At 36.1% G+C, this 12,195-nt stretch overlaps 2 pseudogenes; both read left to right on the top strand.

The window, feature by feature from the left end:
• The first annotated feature begins 3,451 nt into the window (after positions 1-3,451).
• On the top strand, positions 3,452-4,996 carry LOC147407160 (subtilisin-like protease SBT3 pseudogene; annotated as a pseudogene).
• A 3,879-nt stretch (positions 4,997-8,875) lies between these two features.
• On the top strand, positions 8,876-11,494 carry LOC147407159 (subtilisin-like protease SBT3 pseudogene; annotated as a pseudogene).
• The last annotated feature ends 701 nt before the right edge of the window (positions 11,495-12,195 follow it).

Genomic DNA, 12,195 nt, shown 5'->3' with positions numbered 1-12,195 from the left:
ACCCACGGGTACCCGGAATCGATTTATTTTTTACATTATACATGATTGAAGGTTATCTCATATTTTAAATTAACATATATGATATAAAATTCTTCAAAGTTCATATAAACCAAATATTTGAGTTTAAAATGGGTCACTTCTTTTAAAATTTATTACTTGTAAAAGAGATAAATTTTATTTTTGAAAATAAAAGTCATTAAATCATCTTTTTAGTAGAAAAAATTATTATTAAGTTGATACTTTACAAATAATATGTTATTTTTTAGAAGGAATTTTTTTTTTATTTATAATGATTTTGAAATAATTTTTCTCATTCAATTCTTAAGAATTGGAACCGATGGGTAATATAAAAAGTTTGGTTCAAATTATTACCTCAATGGTACAAAGCATTATAACACATTCAAACGACCTCAGCCACTGTTTACAATTAGGATTAGGCTAATATAAAATTCTAAAGGATTACTACTGCCACAAAGTAGAACTATGCCTGCAACTTGGCTGGGTTGGAGATCAACTTGAGCCCAACCCGAACTTGACAAATGCCAACCCATGCATGTCCGTGCCCCATTCAACCTCGGGCATGAAATGCTCAGCTTGAACCTAACCCAAGTCAGGTTAGTTCATTCTTCATTAATATTAGATAATTTAGTAATGATAAGGATGTGTTTAAAGATAAGTAGTATGTAAAAGAATGTAAAATTTACAGATGCCAACTAGCTTAGATGATAAAGTCTTTGGGTGATGATACAAAAAACCTATGTTTGAATCTTGTCAGCACTGAATTACTAAACTCGTTAAAAATTATAGGCTTACCTGTAAGAATAAAAAGAATACAAAATTTACGATCACTTGTCCTAAAAATGTGTTTCAAGTTTAAATACATGAAATTATAAGCAAATTTAAAGAAGAAAATGATGATGATTAACTAAAGCTTGAAATGTGAATCAGAAAGAAATTAAGGTTGCAAAATGTTATTAAATTTTAATCATATTAAGTAATTCGGTTTGGGCAAATCGGCCAACCTGATGCCCATGCTTGAACCCAAGACCAAACATAAGCTAAACATGCCCAAATCTAACCCAAGGTCTGGTTCAACGCAGCAAGTTCAGATTTAACCTGCCCAAGTTGCAACCCTAAGTTTAACTAGTGAATGCATGTCCTAAAATGCGTCTAATTCAAGGTCCTCTTAAAATAGGCACATACTGTGATTGTTTTTGTTGTAAAGGAAAAGTTTAAATTAATTGTTTAATATGAAGACAATAAGATTTCTCATAGTTTTTGTTATTGTCATCATCATCAAACCTTTTTAGGGTTTGTTGAACTTAATTATCTTATCACCCACATTAAAATAACTTTGAAGCAATGGATTCAATTAAAGATCTGCTCTTGGATTTTGTTAACGTGTGTCCTTAGGGCACATATTAAAGTCAATTAAATACGCTTTGAGATCTGATTTTTGTACAGAAATTGTCCTAAATATATATATATATATAGGGGGCGGTTCAAGGGCCATATGAGAAAACATATGAACAAACTTTCGTTTTTCAAAATAAGAGTTAGAGGTTTTGGATTGAGCTGATTTTTTGCAAGGATGGTCACTATAATGAAAAGATCATCCTCACAAAAAATCAGCTCAATCCAAAATTTCTAACCCATATTTTAAAATTTTATTAAAAACGAAAGTTTTTACTTATATTTTCTCATATGGCCCTTGAACCTGACCCATATATATATTCTAAAATACCCTCAGGTGCTTTTTCCCAAAGTGTACTTAATTCATTTTAATGTGTGCCCTAAGGGCACAAGTTATATAACAAGACCCCTAATTCTTTTTTTTTACTTGGATTCTTATCAATTCTTTTTGTGCATTGTTTGATTTTTTCCATATTAATTAATATGTTGGTTAGGTATCATCATGAATTTTTGCAATATTATGCCAAGATTGGATCCATTGGCCATTTTGTAAATCCATTAATAAAAAAAATACTTGAACCCAAATATGGATAGAAATCACAAATGAGGGGCTTGGATCCATTGACATTAATTTTCATAAATCCATTAGAAAAAAAACTTGGACCCATGGATAGAAATTACAAATCAAACTGATCCTTGATGCTTAAATATTCTACATCAAAAGTTAGGAAAAACATTATTCCACCCGCCCTTGTATTCTCACTTTTTAATTATGCATAATGATTCAAAGAAGGAAGAAATTCGACTTAATTCCACCCCAAGTGCCACTCAAACAACAATAGAAATTTTGGCAGTGCTTTCACATTGGTCACGTCACAAGCAATAGCCAGTATGCGATGTAGAGAATTAAACAAGGTTGGCCTACACCTCCAGCAATGTGGAATCTATTTGAGTGCTTAGGCACTGAAGTGGACTTAGTGCTAAATGTGCATCACATGTCGGAGTCCATGGTAAAATAACAGCTGTTAGAACGTTAACTGTCGTTATCTTGCTACATATTGGGACCTTTAACTGTTCTTGGTGATCTTTCTTCTTCTTCTTTTTTTCCGAAAATAATGAGCTCTCTTACAGTATAAAGGCTAGAAATGGTGTTATTTTAATGTAAACAACAGTTTTTAATATTACTTTCGATTTTGAAGAAAAAAATAGCATAAAGTATAATTTAAACGACATTTAAGGAATTAAAGTGAAGCATCAAACCAACTGCTGAAATGTTACTACTTAGATCGAAAGACATTCTAAAGGTTTATGGTGGAATACAAATCTAAACAAATATGTATAAATCCCTAGAGAATTTGTTTCTTCCCCTATCAGAACCATAGGTTTGAGACTGGAAAAACTATTTTAAAAAATAAGAAGAAAATACAAGCCGCAAACGATGTTTGGAGCTTTACATCAAACAAACGGCAAAGATAGAAGAATATTTCTTGGAATTTTCAAATGAAACAGATCATTAACAAACATGATTGATGCCTAAGAAACGTGTGTTTTACCTTCCATCTCAATTGTATGTTTGATAGTGTCCATTAAATTAAATCTTATTTAAGGTTAAAAAAGTTCAAAAAATGAACGATAACCCCAACCTACTATTACACCATTTTAATGATCCTTTAGACACAAATATATTCTTACTTATAGATAGATTTGGGGCTCACTTTTCTTTATAAATACATCAATTTATCACAAGCTTCAGTATAATTCATCCATGTCTACCCTAACGCTGTTGTACGGGTTTCTCTTTCTAATCACTATCTCACACACATCAATTTTAGCAAAATCAGATACCTACATCGTTCACATGGACTTACTTGCCATGCCAAAAAATTTCACTGATCACCATAGCTGGTATGCTGCCACTCTTTCCTCTGTATTAGATGTCTCTCAAGCTGGCACTGCTACTTCTAACCTTGTCTATACTTATAACAATGCCATCCAAGGCTTCTGTGCTAGTTTATCTCCTTATGAGTTGAAAGAACAGGAAAAAACATCAGGCTTTATTTCTTCAATGTGAGATGTACCTGTTAAGGTCCACACAACCCATACATCCAAATTTCTTCAATGCGGCTGGGAAGAAGGGCATTCTCGTTGCATGTTCAGCAGGAAACGATGGCCCATGGATACTAACTGTAGGTGCGGGTATAATTGACCGTGAATTTAGTGGAGTTGTGATTCTGGGCAATGGAGTTTCGGTCATTGGTGCATCTCTGTACGTTGAGAATTCGACACTCAACCAAGTACCTCTTGTTTACATGAACAAATGCAACAATTTTGAGGAGTTCAAGAAAGTTGGTTATGAGATTGTTGTGTGTATCGGTGGTGACGATTATAAGATAAATGATCAAATCGATTATGTTGAAAATGCTAATGTAGCTGGAGGTATCTTCATTGGTCTAACCTCTTCCTTAGAGCTTCTCATACAAACCTCATTTCCAGCCACTTTTATTGGTTCTCATGACGGCCAACCTATCCTTGATTACATTAAGATCAAATCCAATCCAAGAGCGAGTTTGAGATTTCAAAAGACATATATTGGTACAAAGCCAGCACCACTTGTAGCCGAATATAGCTCAAGAGGGCCATCTCCAAGCTGCCCTACTGTACTGAAGCCCGACCTTATAGCTCCTGGCTCTTTAGTACTAGCATCATGGGCTCAAACTAGTTCGGCAGATCGCTTCAATATCATATCTGGGGCGTCCATGGCTTGTCCTCATGTGGCAGGAGTGGGAGCACTTGTTAAGGGCATGCACCCAAAATGGAGCTCTGCCACCATTAGATCCGCCATGATTACCACGGCTGACTCTTTAGATAACACTCTCAACCCCATCAAAGATTTTGGTGATGGTTCGCAACCCGCAAGCCCACTAGCCATGGGAGCTGGTCATATCAACCCTAATAAGGCTCTCGTCCCGGGACTTATCTATGATACAGATGCAGAGGACTATGTGAGATTCCTTTGTTCCTTGAACTACACCAAGAAGCAAATCAAGGTGATCACAAGGTCTTCTGTTTTCAATTGTTCGAATCCATCTTTGGATCTCAACTACCCATCTTTCATTGCCTTCTTCAATGCAAGTAAGTTTTCTTCGAATACTATTGTACAAAAATTTAAAAGGACGGTAACAAATGTGGGAGACGGGATGTCAACTTATGCTGCTAATTTGACATCCATGGATGAAATTCAGGTGAGTGTGGTACCAAACACATTGGTTTTCAGACACAAGTATGAGAAGTTAAGCTATACACTTGCTTTGAAGGGCCCAAAAAGGATGAAAAAGTTGGTGGTATACGGTTATCTCAGTTGGGTGGAGGTCGGAGGTACACATGTGGTGAGAAGCCCTATAGTTGCTACAAGGCTCAACCTTGATGACGTAGAACATTGAGGGATCAATGCTTTAGATTGAGGGTTTTTGAGAATAAACTCCACAAATGGAGAGATAATTTGTTCATGGGAAAAGTCAATCCAGGATTTCACAAAATCCAAATTGACCAATTGCACGAAACCTAACGTGGGTAGTTTTGTGTATTGGGGATGACCTATCAATAGATGCATGTTCTTGCAATTTGTCAATATAAGATTTTGTGAAATCCCAAATTAACTTTATTGTGATAAAAAAATTAAAAATAAAAAAATTCCCACAAACAGGGAACTTGTTCTAAACATCTCGAATTATTGTAATCACCCTTCACCCTTTCCTAAATAGTACGATACGATCTCTATATTCTCTATCAAGTGAACAAGAAGGTAGCATTGGCATTTTGTGTCCTTGTAAAAAAAATTATGAAAAAACATTTACACTATTAAGTGCAAGCACATTCTCTCTTTCTTCCTTCACTTTGAATTTGAACGACTCCATAAATGGGAATTGTTATTGTTAAAGAGTTATATAACCATACCCCATGGATAATTTTGAAGAACCCCTCCTGGTTTTGGTGGAACATAGAGAATTCCCTTGTTTTCAAATTGATGACAATTCTTTTGACTTCAACCGTTGGTGGTAGATTAATACGAAATGACTGAAACACCCTGGCCTTCAACTTCTGACCCCAAAATCCTTGTTCTCTTTTTCTTTTTCTTTATTTCTCAAAACAAAATCCATCATCTTCAACTTCCAAGGTAAATTTGTTCACTCTGCTCAACGATGTTATTCTGAGCTTTAATCTATAGATGGCAAACGTTGCGGAAGGCATTGGATGTAATGTTATTGTTTCTGATGAAAAAATAAAAAATAAAAAAAACCACCATCGAAGGATCTCGGATGCCCATAAATGGAATTATAAATAGAGGATATCATAAGGTCCACGAGGCTATCTCAGCATCATCCTTCTCTTTTGTCTTCCATTGATCCATATTCTTCAATTTTAATTGTAAATCATAGAGCTGCTTCACCAAGAACATAATAATAACAACCACCCTTAGGGATTGGCTCAATGGCAATTTCAGACGGAGAAGCGGCTAATGCCCTGTACGTTGTGAGTTCGATACCCAATATGAGCATTAACTCCTTAGGGGCCCCCGCGAGGGCACACCATCACTTATATGGGGTCGGTCCACTCTTTATGGGAAAACCCGACTATTAAAATAATAATAATAATAATAAAAGTAATCTGACTTGAATTTATTCTTTGTGTTGGTTGATGATTATCAAAAGTAATCATGGTATTGGGTTATTTTACGAACAATTTGTGAATTGAGAGAATTGCTCTTTTTTCTCTGACAAAATTCATTTGGAAACCTAAAATTGGTGAAGAAATAACAAGATATTTCTTTTGTTCCTTTCAGGCATTCGGAACAGAAAATGCGAGCTATTTTTTTGATAAATTAATTTTATTAAGGTGAAAATAAATAAAGACAAGTTGAGATATCCGCGTTCAAACAACAATACTTTAAAAAAAATACAACAAATCCTTTCCCATTTACTCAAAAAGTCCTTAAAGAATATTTTTAAACTCTTTAAAGAGCAAAAAAGTTGTGTAAAGTTGATGAATCAATGAAGAATGTATCAAGAAAAAAGTAAAATTCAAACACTTAGCCACTCAGCCCATGGTCTCTAATAATTTCTCTCGGCCTAATCAAGCATTCTAATTTTTAGTTCATCAGCGCTTAGCATAATTTTTTTTTTTAGAGCAAAAGTCTATATTCCTCAAAGTCTCTAACTTCGCTCTATTGCTCAAAACGGGCAATTTTGAGGTACCCATCCATGTTTTGGTGTAGATTTGAGATAACCCCATAGATTTGAGGTACCCCTCCATGGTGAAGGGGGTGAGGCATCTGTTATCAATTGTAAAACCTGGGGTAGCTAAAATATTATCCAAAACCTTATTGTATCCTCTCTTCTTTTCTTTTCCCTTAAATGTCAACTGCAGCCTTTTTGTTTTCACCTTTTACGTGAGTGAATAGTGTTTTAGAGGACGGAATAATTTTTTGAAGTTTCAAAAGTGATTCGGAGTCTTCAAAATAAAGATGTCAATTTGAAGTCCCCGGTTGGATTAGCTCTAAGGGTCATTAAAATTAGTTATAAAATCTTTGATTTGTAACAAACAAGAAAGAGTGGGTTAAAAAGGTGGTTTGCTAAACTATTAGAATAATAATTCTCTAACACCCCCCTTTACATATGCCCCCATTACCAAACCATAAATCAATTGTCTTGGAATGCACAAAATCTTAAATCTTTTTCTCATGTATCCCGAGGCAAATGATCTATAGTTCTATGATGAGGACGCAAGGGGAGTTAAATGATCACAACTCAAAATATTAACTAGTCTAACATCTGAAGGAAAATAGATTGGGTAAACATGACATAATTAAAGGGTAATACAACTCCAATTGAATTAATTTATTTATTTTTATTTTTTGAGATCATTTTTATGTTTTACTTAATTTAGTTTTTGCACTCCCTCAAAAAAGGTGAGAGAAAGACCCAATAGGTAGATAGGGATAGAGAAAGTGGATATGAAAGGAATCCCTTTAGCCTTACTAAGATAGGAAGTGTTTCACCCCTTACTAAGGGTCCTTGGGCTCATCTCTTGGCATCCAAAAACATGATCCGATGCTCCAAGGTTATAGAGAACGAAATTCTATGAATTTTGAGAGAAAAAAAAAAAAAAGGTTATTTTTTCACCGTAAGGTATCATTTTTAAGTTTGAGAGTTATGTGAAAGTTCGAGGGTTTTATCTTAAAAGAAATTGTTTTTTTTTTCTTTTATCTGAGTTTTTTGATGAAATTTAGAGGGTTTAGATGTTGGATTTATGATGTGGTAATCCATTTGAGCAAAACAACCCTTGGTAAGGCTTAAGATCTTACTATGTTAAGAAGGAAAAGGTTTCGCATACAAGGTTTTAAATCTCATCCGAGATTGAGATAACTCGCTTGGTCTTGTTCAACAACGATACGGAAGTACAATCTGTCTCAACACTCACATCATCTCGCGAGATAAACGAGATGTCTTGAACTATATTTTGAAAATCTCGGTTGAGACAATAAAACTAGTTCAAGTCAACCGGGATTTTGTAGATTTTGATTAATTTTTTTTTAATTAAAATATTAATTATATAAAGAAAACATGATTTTATCATTAAACATCTTCTAATCTATCTTATTTTATTAAAATAATAATTTTTATTTCAATTAAAATATATGTAAATCAACCATTGTATTTGGTCTCAAACGAGACGAGACAACAAACCTAGTTTTGAAACATGCTCACTTATGAAAGCAAGATTCTCTTTAGATAAGGCTTTGTTATAGATCAACAAGGCTGGCCACACGTCCTGCAATTTTGTAACTGTTGGAGCACGATCATTTCATAGCTGTATGATTAAAACGTTTTTTTGGTGGGTTCAGCAAAAAGAAACATGTTTTAAATATTTGAAGGTTCTTTTAATAGACTGTACTATCCCTACCAGAGAGTTTGTGTCTTTTCTCTCTATCTCAATTCTCAACCATAGCCTTAATAATAGTTTGAGTCGTGCTGGAGTGACCACAAGATTGGACCTCATATCGCACATCTTGACATGAAAGTAGATAGGAACCATAGATGTTTTTCATTCGTATCTCAAGGCCATACACTTTCACGTTAGGGCACATGTGAGGTCCAATCTTGAGGTCACTTGACTAAAAAGCGTGTGGTTAGAGAAATTCTTTAAATAATAATGATAAGAGTCGTGATAAACTGACAACAAAAAAAATCACTCAATTCACTTGCTGACGTGACATGTGCACAGAACCATAAATCTTTTTCATTGAGATACACAAGGAAAAAAGATCTATGGTTCCGTACACTCATCAATGTCAGAGAGTGAACTTTGAGTGGCTTTTTTCAAGTCAGTTTATCATTAAGTCTAATGATAACCCCCAAATAAGATATTGGCAAGTTGGCTTTAATACCTTAATTTTAGAAGAAGACCTAGATTTTGAACAAGATCCCTGTCTTTGAGATAAGGCTTTGCTGTTTGTTGCTTCTGTAATTATCGTGGTCCAAGTCTTATTCATTGATTTGTGCATCTTGTTTCTTTATAAATACATCAATTTATCTATCACAAGCTCTCATATAGTTCATCCATGGCTAGTTTAACACTCTTGTATGGCTTTCTCTTTCTAATCACAATCTCACACACATCCATTTTAGCAAAATCAGATATCTATATCATCCACATGGACTTATCCGCCATGCCAAAAATTTTCTCTGATCACCATAGCTGGTATGCTGCCACTCTTTCCTTTATATCAAATGTCGCTAAAGTTAGCACCACCACCACTACCACTACTTCTAACCTTGTCTATACTTATAATAATGCCATCCAAGGCTTCTGTGCTAATTTATCTCCTTTCGAGTTGGAACAACTGGAAAAATCCCTGGGCTTTATTTCTTCAGTGCGAGATGTACCTGTTAAGGCCCACACAACCCATACATCCAAATTCCTCGGTCTCAACTCCAACTCTGGTGCATGGCCGGATTCAAGTTATGGCAAAGATGTTATAATTGGGGTTGTCGATAGTGGAATTTGGCCAGAAAGTGAGAGCTTTAAAGATGATGGCATGACTGAAGTTCCTTCAAGATGGAAGGGAAAGTGTGTGACCGATATCTCCTTCAATTCTTCAATGTGCAATAAGAAACTCATAGGAGCTCGATTCTACAACAAAGGTTTAATTGCTAACGAGCCCAATACAATCATCTCTTTGAATTCTTCACGTGATGATGATGGGCACGGGACTCATACTTCGTCGACAGCTGCGGGTAACTACGTTGAAGGTGCATCGTTCTTTGGGTATGCCAGGGGAACTGCTAGGGGCATGGCACCACATGCACATGTGGCCATGTATAAGGTTCTTTGGAACGATCATGCTTACATCTCTGATGTTCTAGCTGCGGTAGACCAAGCAATTGAAGATGGCGTCGATGTCTTGTCCATCTCCATGGGGTTTCGTGAGGTTCCTTTGTATGAAGATCCAATTGCCATAGCTTCCTTTGCAGCTATAAAGAAGGGAATTCTTGTTACATCTTCAGCAGGAAATGATGGTCCTCAACTTTGGTCCCTAAAGAATGGAGCACCATGGCAACTAACCGTAGCTGCAGGTACCATCGACCGTGAATTAAGTGGAGTTGTGACTCTTGGCAATGGAGTTTCAGCCATCGGTGCGTCTCTGTACCATGGGAATTCGACACTCAGCAAAGTACCCCTTGTTTACATGAAGGAATGCAGCAATGATGAGGAGTTAAATAAAGTTGGTAATAAGATTGTTGTGTGCACTGGTGGTGAGGATTATAACATAGATGATCAAATCTTTGATGTTAAAAGTGCTAATGTAGCTGGAGGTATCTTCATTTGCCTAGTCTCTCAATTAGAGGATCGCATACAAACCGAGTTTCCAGCTGCTTTTATTAGTCCTCGAGACGGCCAACCTATCCTGGATTACATTAAGAACAATTCTGATCCGAGAGCAAGTTTAAGATTTCGAAAGACATATATGGGTACAAAACCAGCACCACTTGTAGCCCGATATAGCTCAAGAGGTCCATCTTCGAGCTGCTCAACTGTATTGAAGCCCGACCTTATGGCTCCTGGCTCTTTAGTACTAGCATCATGGGCTCAATTTAGTTCAGCAGATCGCTTCAATATCATATATGGGACGTCCATGGCTTGCCCTCATGTGGCGGGAGTAGGGGCACTTTTGAAGGGTGTGCACCCGGAATGGAGCCCTGCTGCCATTCGATCTGCCATGATGACTACATCTGACTCATTAGATAACACTCTCAACCCCATCAAAGATTTTGGTGATGGTTCGCAACCCGCAAGCCCGCTAGCCATGGGAGCTGGTCATATCAACCCTAATAAGGCCCTCGACCCGGGACTTATCTATGACATAGATGCAGAGGACTATGTGGGACTTCTTTGTTCCTTGAAGTACACCAAGAATCAAATCAAAACAATAACAAGGTTTTCAGCTTTCAATTGTTCGAACCCATCTTCGAATCTCAACTACCCGTCTTTCATTGCCTTCTTCAATGCAGGTGAATTTTCTTCGGGAACTATTGTACACAAATTTCAAAGGACGGTAACTAATGTGGGAGATGGGATGTCAACTTATGTTGCTAACTTGACATCCATGGATGAAATTCATTCAAGTATTGTGCCAAACAAATTGGTTTTTAGACACAAGTATGAGAAATTAAGCTACACACTTTCTTTGAAGGGCCCAAAAAGGTTGACTGAGTGGGTCGTTTATGGTTTTCTCAGTTGGGTGGAGGTTGGAGGTAAACATGTGGTGAGAAGCCCCATAGTTGCAACCAGAGTCAACCAAGACGACATAGACGATTGAAGGATCAATGTTTTAGATCAAGGGGTTTTGTGGAATCAACCTGTTAGAGAACTGGATGCATCATATTATGATACATGAGATATATTGTATCATCTCAAAAGTACGGCAGTGTTGATGTAGTAACTATAAATATCCTATCAGGGTTCATGTAATAATCATCCAAGAATTCTCAATAAAATCAGATTTCCACACGACTCCACAAATTAAGAATTGTTCCTAAATTTTACTATGCTATTTTAAAAACTCTATCAAATGGACTAAAGTATGCTTTTATCACTCTTTTCTGAACAATACCCACTACCTCAAAAAAACTAAAATTCGGCATTAATATAGCGTTAAATTCGGCAGCCCAAGTCTCACGTTTATTTGGGCCGACCCAAAACCTGCAGTTAAACCCAACAAAATAATTCATTGGTAATTCGACAGGCTAAGCCCAACGAACCATCAGATTTATTTCTCTTCTAACAAGAAACCCAACAAAATAATTCGATGGGCAAAAATTCGACGGTTAGGGCCGACGAATAGTTACATAATTCGACGGTTTTGGGCCGTCGAATTTTGTGTATTTTCACGTAGTGACCTTACCGTCTCACATTTATTTTTCAACTCTCTCAAAACCCAAAAATGGATTATCGTCCTCAAATCCAACAATTTTTTTTAAAGTAGGCAGCTTCCCGAGCTTAAGTACTATTTGGAGACAAAGATGACAGCAAAGGAATCAAAAAGAGATTAATTAAATTCCTAAATATCAACTATGACTACTCAAATAAAATATAAATAGATGATTCAATCTAGATTTCTTCCTTATTCAAATCCTGACCTGCAGAAATCAAAGAGCTCATTAAAGGTAGATTTCAGTGGTGTTTGACATGATAATGATGCACAAGGAAATTGAAAATTTCCCT

This window comes from Akebia trifoliata, chromosome 3 (assembly GCF_017979445.1).
Source record: "Akebia trifoliata isolate Shusen 1 chromosome 3, ASM1797944v1, whole genome shotgun sequence".
Taxonomy (NCBI): Eukaryota; Viridiplantae; Streptophyta; class Magnoliopsida; order Ranunculales; family Lardizabalaceae; genus Akebia; species Akebia trifoliata.
The sequence above is the reverse complement of the archived record's forward strand: the minus strand, read 5'-3'. Positions and strand labels throughout refer to the sequence as shown.